At 38.8% G+C, this 10,391-nt stretch overlaps 1 non-coding gene across 1 annotated transcript; it reads right to left on the bottom strand.

Moving 5' to 3' along the window:
* Positions 1–9,853: 9,853 nt before the first annotated feature.
* On the bottom strand, positions 9,854–9,956 carry LOC113430096 (U4atac minor spliceosomal RNA). The gene has a single exon (XR_003373154.1). It is a non-coding gene; the product is annotated as a U4atac minor spliceosomal RNA (small nuclear RNA).
* Positions 9,957–10,391: the final 435 nt, after the last annotated feature.

Raw genomic sequence — 10,391 nt, 5'->3', positions numbered from 1 at the left:
AATCTTCTTTCTTTGGAATCCATTGGCTGTTAGTACATTGGTTAGAGTGTTTAGTTCGGTTTTTAGGTGTTGTTCATCAGCTAAGCATTTTGTTCTGGAGATGAGTGTCTCAGGTACGGAATTGATCTGTGCTGGGTGGTGGTGTGAGAGTGCGTGTAGATAGCGGTTTGTATGTGTTTTCTTCTGGTAGATGGTGTGTCCTAGGGAGCCATTGGATTTTTTGTATACCAAGACATCTAGGAAGGGAAGTTGATTGTTAGCTTCTGTTTCCATGGTGAATTGTATTTTGGGGTGTAGGCTGTTGAGGTGTGTGAGGAAGTTGTTCAGTTTTTCTTTCCCGTGTGGCCAGATTATGAAGGTGTCATCTACGTATCTGAGCCAGAGTTTGGGTTTGTGATCATATTTTTCTAGAGCTTGTGTTTCAAAGTGTTCCATGTAGAGGTTTGCGATGACAGGTGAGAGGGGTGATCCCATGGGTGCTCCTTCTATTTGTTTGTATTTTTGTCCATTGTAGGTGAAGTATGGTTTGGATAGACAGTGGTTGGTCAGATCTAGGATGTGCTGGGGGGGGGTTGTATTTGTTTTGGATGGCTGTCAAGGCTTCTTTTATTGGCACTTGGGTGAAGAGGGATTTGACATCGAAGCTCACTAGTAGGTCGCTGGGTTGTAAGTTTTGTTTCTTTATGATCTCGATGAACTGGAATGAGTTTCTTACATGTGAGTTGATGGATTCTGCATAGGGCTGTAGTTGTTTGGCGAGAAATTTGGCTAGGTTTTGTAGAGGGGAGCCTATGGAGCTGACTATTGGTCTAAGTGGAGTTCCTTTTTTTTGTGTATCTTGGGGAGACCATAAAGCTTAGGGCATCTGGATGATTTCTCTCTGGGTATGATTCTTTGCTGGATTTCTTCACTGATGGGGGAGGCTTTTATTTTGGATCTGGTGGTTTTTTCTAGGTAGGTGGTGGGGTCTGTCTTTAGGGGTTTGTATGTGGGGTCTAGGAGTAGGTTGGTTAACTTGGTTTGGCAGTCAGATGTGTTCATAACCACTGTTGCGTTGCCTTTGTCTGCTGGTAGGATTATTATGCTGGTGTCTTCTTTCAGGTTACGTAGTGCAGTTTGTTCTTCTTTGGATAAGTTGCTTTTGGGTGGTTTGCTAGTGCAGAGGATGTTGGTGATTTCGAGTCTGATTCTATTAGCATCATCAGGGTTGGTTTTGGTCAGGCTGGTTTCAACTCCGCATATGATGGTTTCTGTGGGGATGTGTTTGGGAGCGACAGCAAAGTTGAATCCTTTTGAAAGGACCTTGGTTTCGGCTTCGGTGAGGATCTTGTCTGAGATGTTGTGCACTGTTTGTTTCATGTGTGGCTGTGAGGGGGGAGGAGTTGGTTTCTGGCGTTGTTGTAGTTTTCTGAGTTTGTTGGTGTGTGTGTCTGTCTTGAGGGTGGTCTGTGTTTTGGCTCTCCAGACAGCGAGTTGTTTGGATTTGTCCCAAAGTAAGGGGTGAATCTTGTTGCTGAGTCTGAGGTGAAGTGTGAGGAGATCTTTGTTGATTTGGTTTAGGAGAAATCTTTTTGTGTGAAGTTCATTTCTAATTAGGGCCAATTCTGTTCTTTTTAGGATGCGTTTGGTGGCTGCTGTGTTGGTGTGGAATTTCAATTGGAAGCTTGTGAGAATTAAATTTTGATCTCGGCAGTTGCATAGGAATGCGAGGTCACATAAAATGGAAGCTCTTTGGACTTCAAGTTTTTCATAAGTCCTGGTCAGATGGTGGGTTTCCTCCCCGTAGAGGTGCAATATTTGTTTTCTGAGGTTCTCGCGGGTATTAGTATGTGGATCTTTGGTTATTCGGGTTTTCTCCCACGTAAGATTGGAAGTATCTAGGCAACGTTTCGATGAAGTCTCATTCATCATCTTCAGGTTTCTGTCTTCAGCTCTGTGCTTCTCAGAGTGATGTGAGCTTGCAGCTGCTTCTTCCTTTTAACTGCTAGTGGGGGTGTGACTTGATTGGGTGGGGGCTTGGCTGTTTTCTGATTGGGTGGGGGTGTGTTCTCATTGGTTGGGGGTTTGGCTGTGTTCTGATTGGTTGGGGGTTGGCCATGTTCTGATTGGCTGGAGGTGTGTTCTGTTCAGGTGGGGGCTTGGTTGTGCTCAGGTTGGTTTTAGTTACTGGGGGATTTGAGCTGGTGAGCTGTGATCTTGCTGTTAGGTTTCGAGTTCGTGGTCGTGCTGCATCTTCATGGTGGAGGTCAGTTCGCTTCATGTATGGCTCAGAGGGGTTTGAAGTGGGTAGTGATGCAGCTGCAGTGCGGCTTCTGGTCTGTGGTCGTGTCTCATCTTCTGTGTGGGTGTGAGTCTGATGATGGCAGATGAGATTCTGCTGAAGCGTTGCTACAACTTTAAAAGCACCACTACTATGACGTGGGAAAATACCCAACAAAGCTGAAGGCTATATATATATATATATATATATATATATATATATATATATATATATATATATATATATATATATATATATATATATATATATATATATATGGTGTTCTGCTTGGTTGGGTATTTTCCCACGTCATTGTAGTTCTTTTAAAGTTGTAGCAACGTTTCAGCAGAATCTCATCTGCCATCATCAGGCTTCTGTATTGTGTCCGTCTGTGGGTCAGACTTTTACAGTGGTTTCAGATTTAAATTTGGGGCAGCCTATTGCTGTGCCAGAATGGTTTTTTCTTCATCCTGATTGGTTGGGAGTCTTGGTCTGTGTTTATTGGTCTCGGAGTTTGCTGTGTTCTGCTTGATGGGTGTTTCTGATATCTTCTGTCTGTTTTTGGCTCTTTTTGTATCTTGATTGGCTGGCAGCATTGTGTTACTTTAATGGAGGTCTTTAGTGCAGCTTGGCTTCGGGTAAATGGACGGCTATCATTAGTTAGGAAGCTGGGTTTCATCTGGGTGCCTGGTTGGGGTGTGTTTGAGCTGGAGGTATCAGGGGGATCTGTTTGTGCCCAGGTGTTTGCCTGGCTTGTGGTGTGGAGATTTTTTTGTTTGTGAGTGCAGGCTTCCAAATGATTGACAGCCTGGTGGAATCATCTCTTCTGTTCATGCTTTCTGGTCTTTTTCAATCTCTATGGCTTCTCTGATGACTCTGTGGCTAGGGTTTTCCATAGTGGCCAGGGTTTTGGTGCCATTGAAGTTGATGCTATGACCTGTAGCTTCCATGTGTTGGACTAGTGAGGAAGTGTGTTCCAGCTTTTTGACTGCATTTTTGTGTTCATCCAGGCGGGTACTTATTCTTCTATTGGTCTGTCCAATGTATGTGGCCGGGCATGATGCACAGGGGACTTCGTATACGCCTTGGTTTTCCAGGTCAATTTTATCTTTGGGGTTGCTAAGGATGGCTGCTATTTTTCTGTCTGTTTTGAAGGCAGTCCTGATGTGATGTCTGTGTAGTACCTTACTAATTTTGTCTGTAGTACCTCTTATGTAGGGCAGGACAGCTGTTCCATAGGTCTGTTCATCTTCTGGGTCTCTATTATGTTTCAGTGTGTTTTTGTGGATCAAGCTGGTGATTTTGCTTTTGTGGAAGCCGTTGGCTGTCAGTACTTTAGTCAGGGTGCATAGTTCAGCCTTAATGTGTGTCTTGTCTGCCAGGCGTTTGGTTCTGGTAATTAGTGTTTTAGCCACGGAGTTTATCTGTGCTGGGTGGTGGTGGGATTGGGCGTTGAGGTAGCGGTTGGTGTGTGTTTTCTTCTGGTATATGGTGTGTCCTAGTGTGCCATCTGTTTTTTTGTAGATTAGTACATCTAGGAATGGTAGTTGTTTGTTTGTTTCTGTTTCCATGGTGAACTTGATTTTGGGGTGTGCGCTGTTTAGGTGTGTTAGGAAATTGTTTAGGTTTTCTTGTCCATGGGGCCAAATCACGAATGTGTCATCGATGTATCTTAACCATAGTTTGGGTTTGAGGATGGCATTGGCCAGGGCTCTGGATTCGAATTCTTCCATGAACAGGTTAGCAATGACAGGTGACAGTGGTGATCCCATGGGGGCTCCTTCTATTTGTTTGTATCTTTGTCCTTTGTATATGAAATATGTGTTGGTTAAGCAGTGTTCTGTTAGTTCCATGAGGTGTTTGGCTGGTTGGTATTTATTTTTGATGATTTCAAGGGTCTCTTTTATCGGGACTTGAGTGAATAGGGAAACCACGTCAAAACTTACAAGCAGATCTTCTTGCTCCACGTGTAGATCTTTGATCATTTCCAAGAAGTGGTATGAGTTTTGTACATGTGAAGCTGCTGTTTCAGCATGGGGCTGTAGCTGCTTTGCTAGGTATTTGGCTAGGTTTTGTAGTGGTGCTCCTCTGGAGCTGACTATGGGTCTGAGAGGTATGCCTTCTTTGTGTATTTTGGGAGGCCGTATAGTTTGGGGCATCTGGAAGATTTCTCTCTGGGTATAATCGTGTGTTGGATCTCTTTGCTTATGTGGCTGGTTATAATTTTCTTCTTGGTTAATTTTTCCAGATATGTGGTTGGGTCTGTGTTTATGGGTTTGTATGTGGAGTCTTGGAGTAGGTCTGTCAATTTTGTTTCGTAGTCTTTTCTGTCCATTACTACAGTGGCATTTCCTTTGTCTGCTGGGAGGATGATTATGCTGCTATCTCTTTTCAGGGTTTGTAGTGCTTTAATTTCATTTTTCTGTAAGTTGCTTTTGGGTGGCTTGCTTGTGCATAGGATATTGGTAACTTGGTGTCTTATTTTATCAGCTTCATCTGTATTTAATTTAGTTAGGCTGGATTCTACTGCACATATGATGGATTCTGTGGGGATTTTTTGGGGTGCTATAGCATAATTGAATCCTTTGGTTAGAACATCTGTTTCTGTTTTGGTGAGTTCTCTGTTGGAAACGTTGTGCACTAATTGTTTCAGGTGTTGTTGTGAGTTGTTGGGGGTTTTCTTGTCATGTTCTAATTTCTTTAATTTTTTCAATAATTTTTCCTGTTTGTAAATACCTTCAGAATCAGCTCTCCAAGTTGTAAGTTGTTTTATCTTGTCCCAAAGTAGAGGGTGGATTTTGCTGCTCAGTTCCAGGTGTAGTGCTAGCAAATCTTTGTTTAACTGATCTAATCGGAATCTCTTACTGTGGAGCTCGCTCCGTAGTAAAGCCATTTCAGTTCTTTTCAGGATACGTTTAGTGGCTGCTGTGCTTTGATGAAATGTTAATTTGAAGCAGGTTGGTGTAGTATTGTTGTCTCTGCAGCTGCGTAGGAATTGGAGGTCACATAGTATTCCTGCTCTTTTAATTTCCAGTTTCTCGTAGGTTTTATATATATATATATATATATAATGTTTATAAGTTTTAAGTTTCAAAGTCTATGCTAAAAATACCATAATATATATATATATACCGTTTTATATATTTAAAATATATATTATTTAAAATACCAGTTTCTTAAACAATCAATTTATTATCTTATAAGCTTTCATGGGCTAAATGCATGAAGTTTAATACTAAATAAGAATTTAGCCATGTTTGACACATGAAATTGAAAACACAGAACTCAAGCAGAATGAAATGTGTAAACAGCAGCTATTACATAGAAATATTGGATTTGTGCAGCTTAGATAGGTGATAGCTAAAGGTGATTCAAAAGTTATCTTCAAATATTTAAGCATTTGTCACAACCATGACTGCTTTACACTTCTTCCAGACCACAGGATTAGAATTATAATTAATCAGTCCAGCATTCAAGGTGCAAGAAAACTGTTACTTCTGGAAGAAATTATTGGAAAAGATTATGATCTTTAAGAAAGGGCATACAGAGAACTGGATGAATTATAGTTTATAGCTTCTAGTCATGGTACTCTGTTTGGATGGCAACATTTTAATTGGATGAAGCAGTGGAAGAAGTCTACATTTTTTCTAAGCTAACGAGGAAGGTAACAGAAGAATAAAGGCACATTATCAAAGAAACTGAGATATTATCTGCAGTAGGAATAAATTATCTTCACCTAAATCAAGATGTCAAATTATATTTCGGGAGAAAGTGTTGCCCCTAATTAAGTCCCACCACCCAATGATCTTCCCAAGAATAGTGGGAAGTATTATGCTAAACATAATTGTATAGAAAAGGACAGAGTTTTATATAAGTAAATGGCAATGAGCTGGACAAGCAAACATTTTACAATCTTAAACTAATGTAGAGGAAACATTGGACATACTGTTTCTTAGAACAGTTATGACATAGATTCACATTACATAATTTCTTCTTAGTGGTTTAAAATATATTCATAGACATCATTCAAGAATCAGGTTTATTTAGAAGCTATTCAGTACATTTATTTTGCAGAGCAATCTAAGAAAATTTGATTGGACTTCTGTGCATAAAGAAAATGCCTGCTCAATTCTTAAATTTCATGAGAGCTAATACTTGTATAGATACTATAGACTAAATCTGATTAAATATTATTTGCCAAAATACCAACTCCGTTAAAAAAAGGAAAGAAAAGAAAAGATGTTAACAAAAGCTGGTCATGGGCATCTTGGAAAAGAGAAAATTAAGTATTTTCTTTTTTTAATTGTTTGTTCTATCTTATTCATGGAAGAAGAACTTGATTCAAAAGATTCTGGATGTAAAGGCTGGAATTCACCATACCATTCATTAATTTCACCCACGTACCCATCTATTCCCCCTTATTTAACTATAAAATGCCTCAGAAGATTATGAATTCTACTTCATGACTACTTCTAAGGATACTATATAGAATTGTGCAAGACAGTTAAATTATCCCATGCTGTTTTCTATTAACTTTTATTTAATTTAATGGAAGAGGTGTATTTGTTTTTTTTCCTTAGAAATTATTTCAAAGAGAAAAGGATTTTAATAGATGTAGCTTTGAGCAATGTATCTTCTCCAAAGTTGCTATGGAAAAAAAATTCAAAGCAAGGTTTCAAAACAAAATACAGAAATAACAGTGATGTTTCACTACAATCAACAAAATGGCTTTAAATTAGAATTACAGGGTGAATAGCCTGTCCACTGAACTGTGGTATCTTTGTTCTGTTAAAAGGAATTACCCAGAACTATACAGGAAGACTTTGCATATACTGTATATGTAGCTGTATTTGTATCACGCACCTGCTTTTTATGATTTAAATGTATGCATTTTACCATAAGGAAATATCCCTTCTTTTCCCTTAAATCCTTTGTTACATGTGCCACATTCTGGAACTATAAATAAACAAGCCTTGATCTTCTTCTTTGTGATACCCTTCAAATACTGAGAAAGTGGCACCATATTTTCCACCTGTCATCTTTTCTTAAGTTTAGACTTAAGTTTAGTTCCCTCAAGAGAATTAATTTTCAGATCAGCCTTGTTGTATGAACACACTCTACACTGGCACTAGGCCTATTTTCATTCCACTGTTTTGATCTCTTCATTTCAAAGTTATCAAAATTTAAGAAGGTATTTAAATGTATGAATATCTGGAAGTACAATTATCTGTAAAATTTACATAATAAAAATGTGGCAGCCATTTTGCTCTCAAGTGTTTATAGATGTTGCAACTTCGTATAACCAATTTAGATTAAAGGGATCTGTAATAGCGTTCTGCAGAAAAAAATCTTATTTTTATTATCCAGTTGTCACTCGGGTTTCTATTTTTTATTTCAGATTGAAATAATAGATGCTCAGGTACACATTGCTGGAAATATACATAACAAAACATAATGGCACCACAGTAGCATTCTGTGCCTCCTTTAACAATAACATATGCTCAAAACCTCTTTTGACCAAAATTAAAAAGAAATTCTCAAGCACCTTTAAAATAAAGTAGAAAAACAAGATTTTTTTTCACATTAAAAGAAAACTTGTGAGCAACTGCAAAGCAATGTTTCACCATTAATCTGAAAGTTGATGTTCCATTGGCATCTTTCCAGCATATTTATATGTTCCATCCCCCAGAGATTTTAAAGGTTAGCGGGAGGGTAATAATGCTAAATTATTTGGGGGACGGTTGATAGTAGATGTGTGGCAACCCTCCGTTAAACAATCTTATGATTTGGGCAGGGTATTAATACAATAGGGAAAATAGAGGAATATATAAATAAATATGCCATTTGATTTCTAAGGACATCTACTTGCACTCAGATTTGCTCAGTTTGAGATGGTCACAATGGCTGTTTTGATTAGGATGGATTTTGCCTGGGTTTTTTTTTTTTTTTTTTTTGTAACATCTTTTGTATTGGTACAAGTTTTTTTAGCTGGAATTTGGTTCAAACAGAAAAGTGATTCGTAGATATTTTAAGAAATTGATTTGGTCCACAACCTAATGACAGGCCAGAGAGTTTTATTTGCTCATTTTATTCTTCCAAGGCTTGGGTGATAAAAAATGTATCATGGCTGCTTCTCCTTACCATCCTTTAATTCCACAGATGATTGAAACTTTTAGTTAAACCAATGCAAAATTTAATGTAGAACAGTAATGGCACGATAGTGTTAGACCTGTCCATACTGGGGGGGGGGGGGACACTATGGTTTTCCTCTCCGAAGGATTTAAATCTCGACAACCATCATTCTGCATTAAAATAAGCCATCAGTTTTTTCAGGGGTGGGATTCAAATTTTTTAACAACCGGTTCTGTGGATGTGGCTTAGTTGGTGGGCGTGGCTTGATGGTCATGTGACTGGGTGGACATGGCTTGATGGTCATGTTATTGGCTGGGCATGGCCAACTCAATATCACTCACATTGAGGCATGCATCTCCTTGCCTGGCCTTTCATGACTGTGGGGATGCTGCAACAGTCGTAAGTGTGAAAAATGGTCATAAGTCACTTTTTTCAGTGCCATTGTAACTTTGAATGGTCATTCCACACAAGCAAAGTACCAGCAAAGGAGGGGGAAAAAACTCCAGAGACGTTCCTGAGACAGGAAGTCTAGTCCTGTCAATAATGTAATAAGGGTTAACGAAGAGGCAGTTTCTGTAAGCAACCCCAGAATGTTTCCTTCCTGCCTTCCTTACAGGATTAGGCCAGTAATTTCTTCTAGCAACCGATTCTCTGAACTGCTTAGAATGTTAACAACCGGTTCTAGTGAATAGGTGTGAACTGGTAGAATACCACCCCTGAGTTTTTTGCTCATTAGTGACACAACCTGCCAGATGAGGCAGATTGCTTTTCCTGCTCTTTTTCTAAATCATTGAAGAAAGTAAGACTAAATAATGCACTAGATCTGCATAAAGCGTTTGAAAGAGGAAATAATAAAAGCTATCCTGTAAGACAAATGCTAATTGCTGTGGACCTCAGAACATTGTCATGTTGATTGGAAAGTGAGAGAAGTTCATAAATGAAATGTAATAAAGAAGTGCAAAGCATTTAGCCAGGAGGAAATGACCAGTTGGATGCTGATTGAATCAGCCTTAGGTCATATTATATGTTGTATCCTCATTAACGCTCTAGGAGAAAAAGCAAATAAATAGCATTTTAAATTATGTACATGAAGATGAGTTAGAGGAAACTAGTTAAGGAAAAAGATAAAGAATGGCAGTAATTTGATCTGCAGAGAACAGTGAATTTCAGCTTAAGAAAAAAGCAAGCCTATATGAAAGCAGAGGAGGAACTGCAAAAAAAAATCTATGGGATAAAAGTAACCCCCTCAAAAAATCAAAATATTTAATTCGCATCAGACGTCTGGAAGAATGGTTTAATCTAGAATCCAAAGGAAAGGAAGATGTAGTACTGTGTAGCCAATTACTACTCCTTATATAACAACATATAACAATGTTACAGCCAATGGGTACAATTGCAACTATACATTTTAACTGATTGATTTTTCAATCATCAGTGCTTTGTGAAGCAAGGATTAAAGACAGTTGCATTATTTTAGTTTTGAAGATGTGTTGTGTAGGTGTTAGCAGTACTGTTCTCACTAGATATTCATTGAACAGTAGCACAACCCCAAGATAAGGATAAGGATAAGCATTTCACTTGCACGGTGCCATGCACTTCCATCGGCTGTCCTGTACAGCAAGTATGAAAAGATACCATTGACTGAAAGACTCTGTTCCTGTGGCTCAGGAGAGGTGGAGACCATTGGTCACATACTCCTTCGATGTTCCTTTTACAGAGATATTTTTTAAAAAACATATCATTCCAATAATTGCTAGGTATCCTGGTCAATCCGACACTGTTTATTCCCAGGGGCTGCTTAAGGATGAACAGTCCATAACTACAACACAGGTGGCTAGATTCTGTGCAGAAGCACTGGGGATTTGTCAGAAATATGTGTCTAATCCACCATAGCTATTTTATACAACAAATGTGGCAAATCTTTTGCACTGCTTGTTCCTTTGCATTTTAGTATTAAACTGACTATGGGCCTCACAGTTTATGGATTGTTATTTTAGTA

This window comes from Notechis scutatus, chromosome 3 (genome assembly GCF_049901735.1).
Source record: "Notechis scutatus isolate UNSWTSFEM ecotype Mainland chromosome 3, rNotScu1.2, whole genome shotgun sequence".
In the NCBI taxonomy this organism is placed as follows: domain Eukaryota; kingdom Metazoa; phylum Chordata; class Lepidosauria; order Squamata; family Elapidae; genus Notechis; species Notechis scutatus.
Note: the sequence above shows the minus strand (reverse complement) of the source record. Positions and strands in the feature narration are given on the sequence as shown.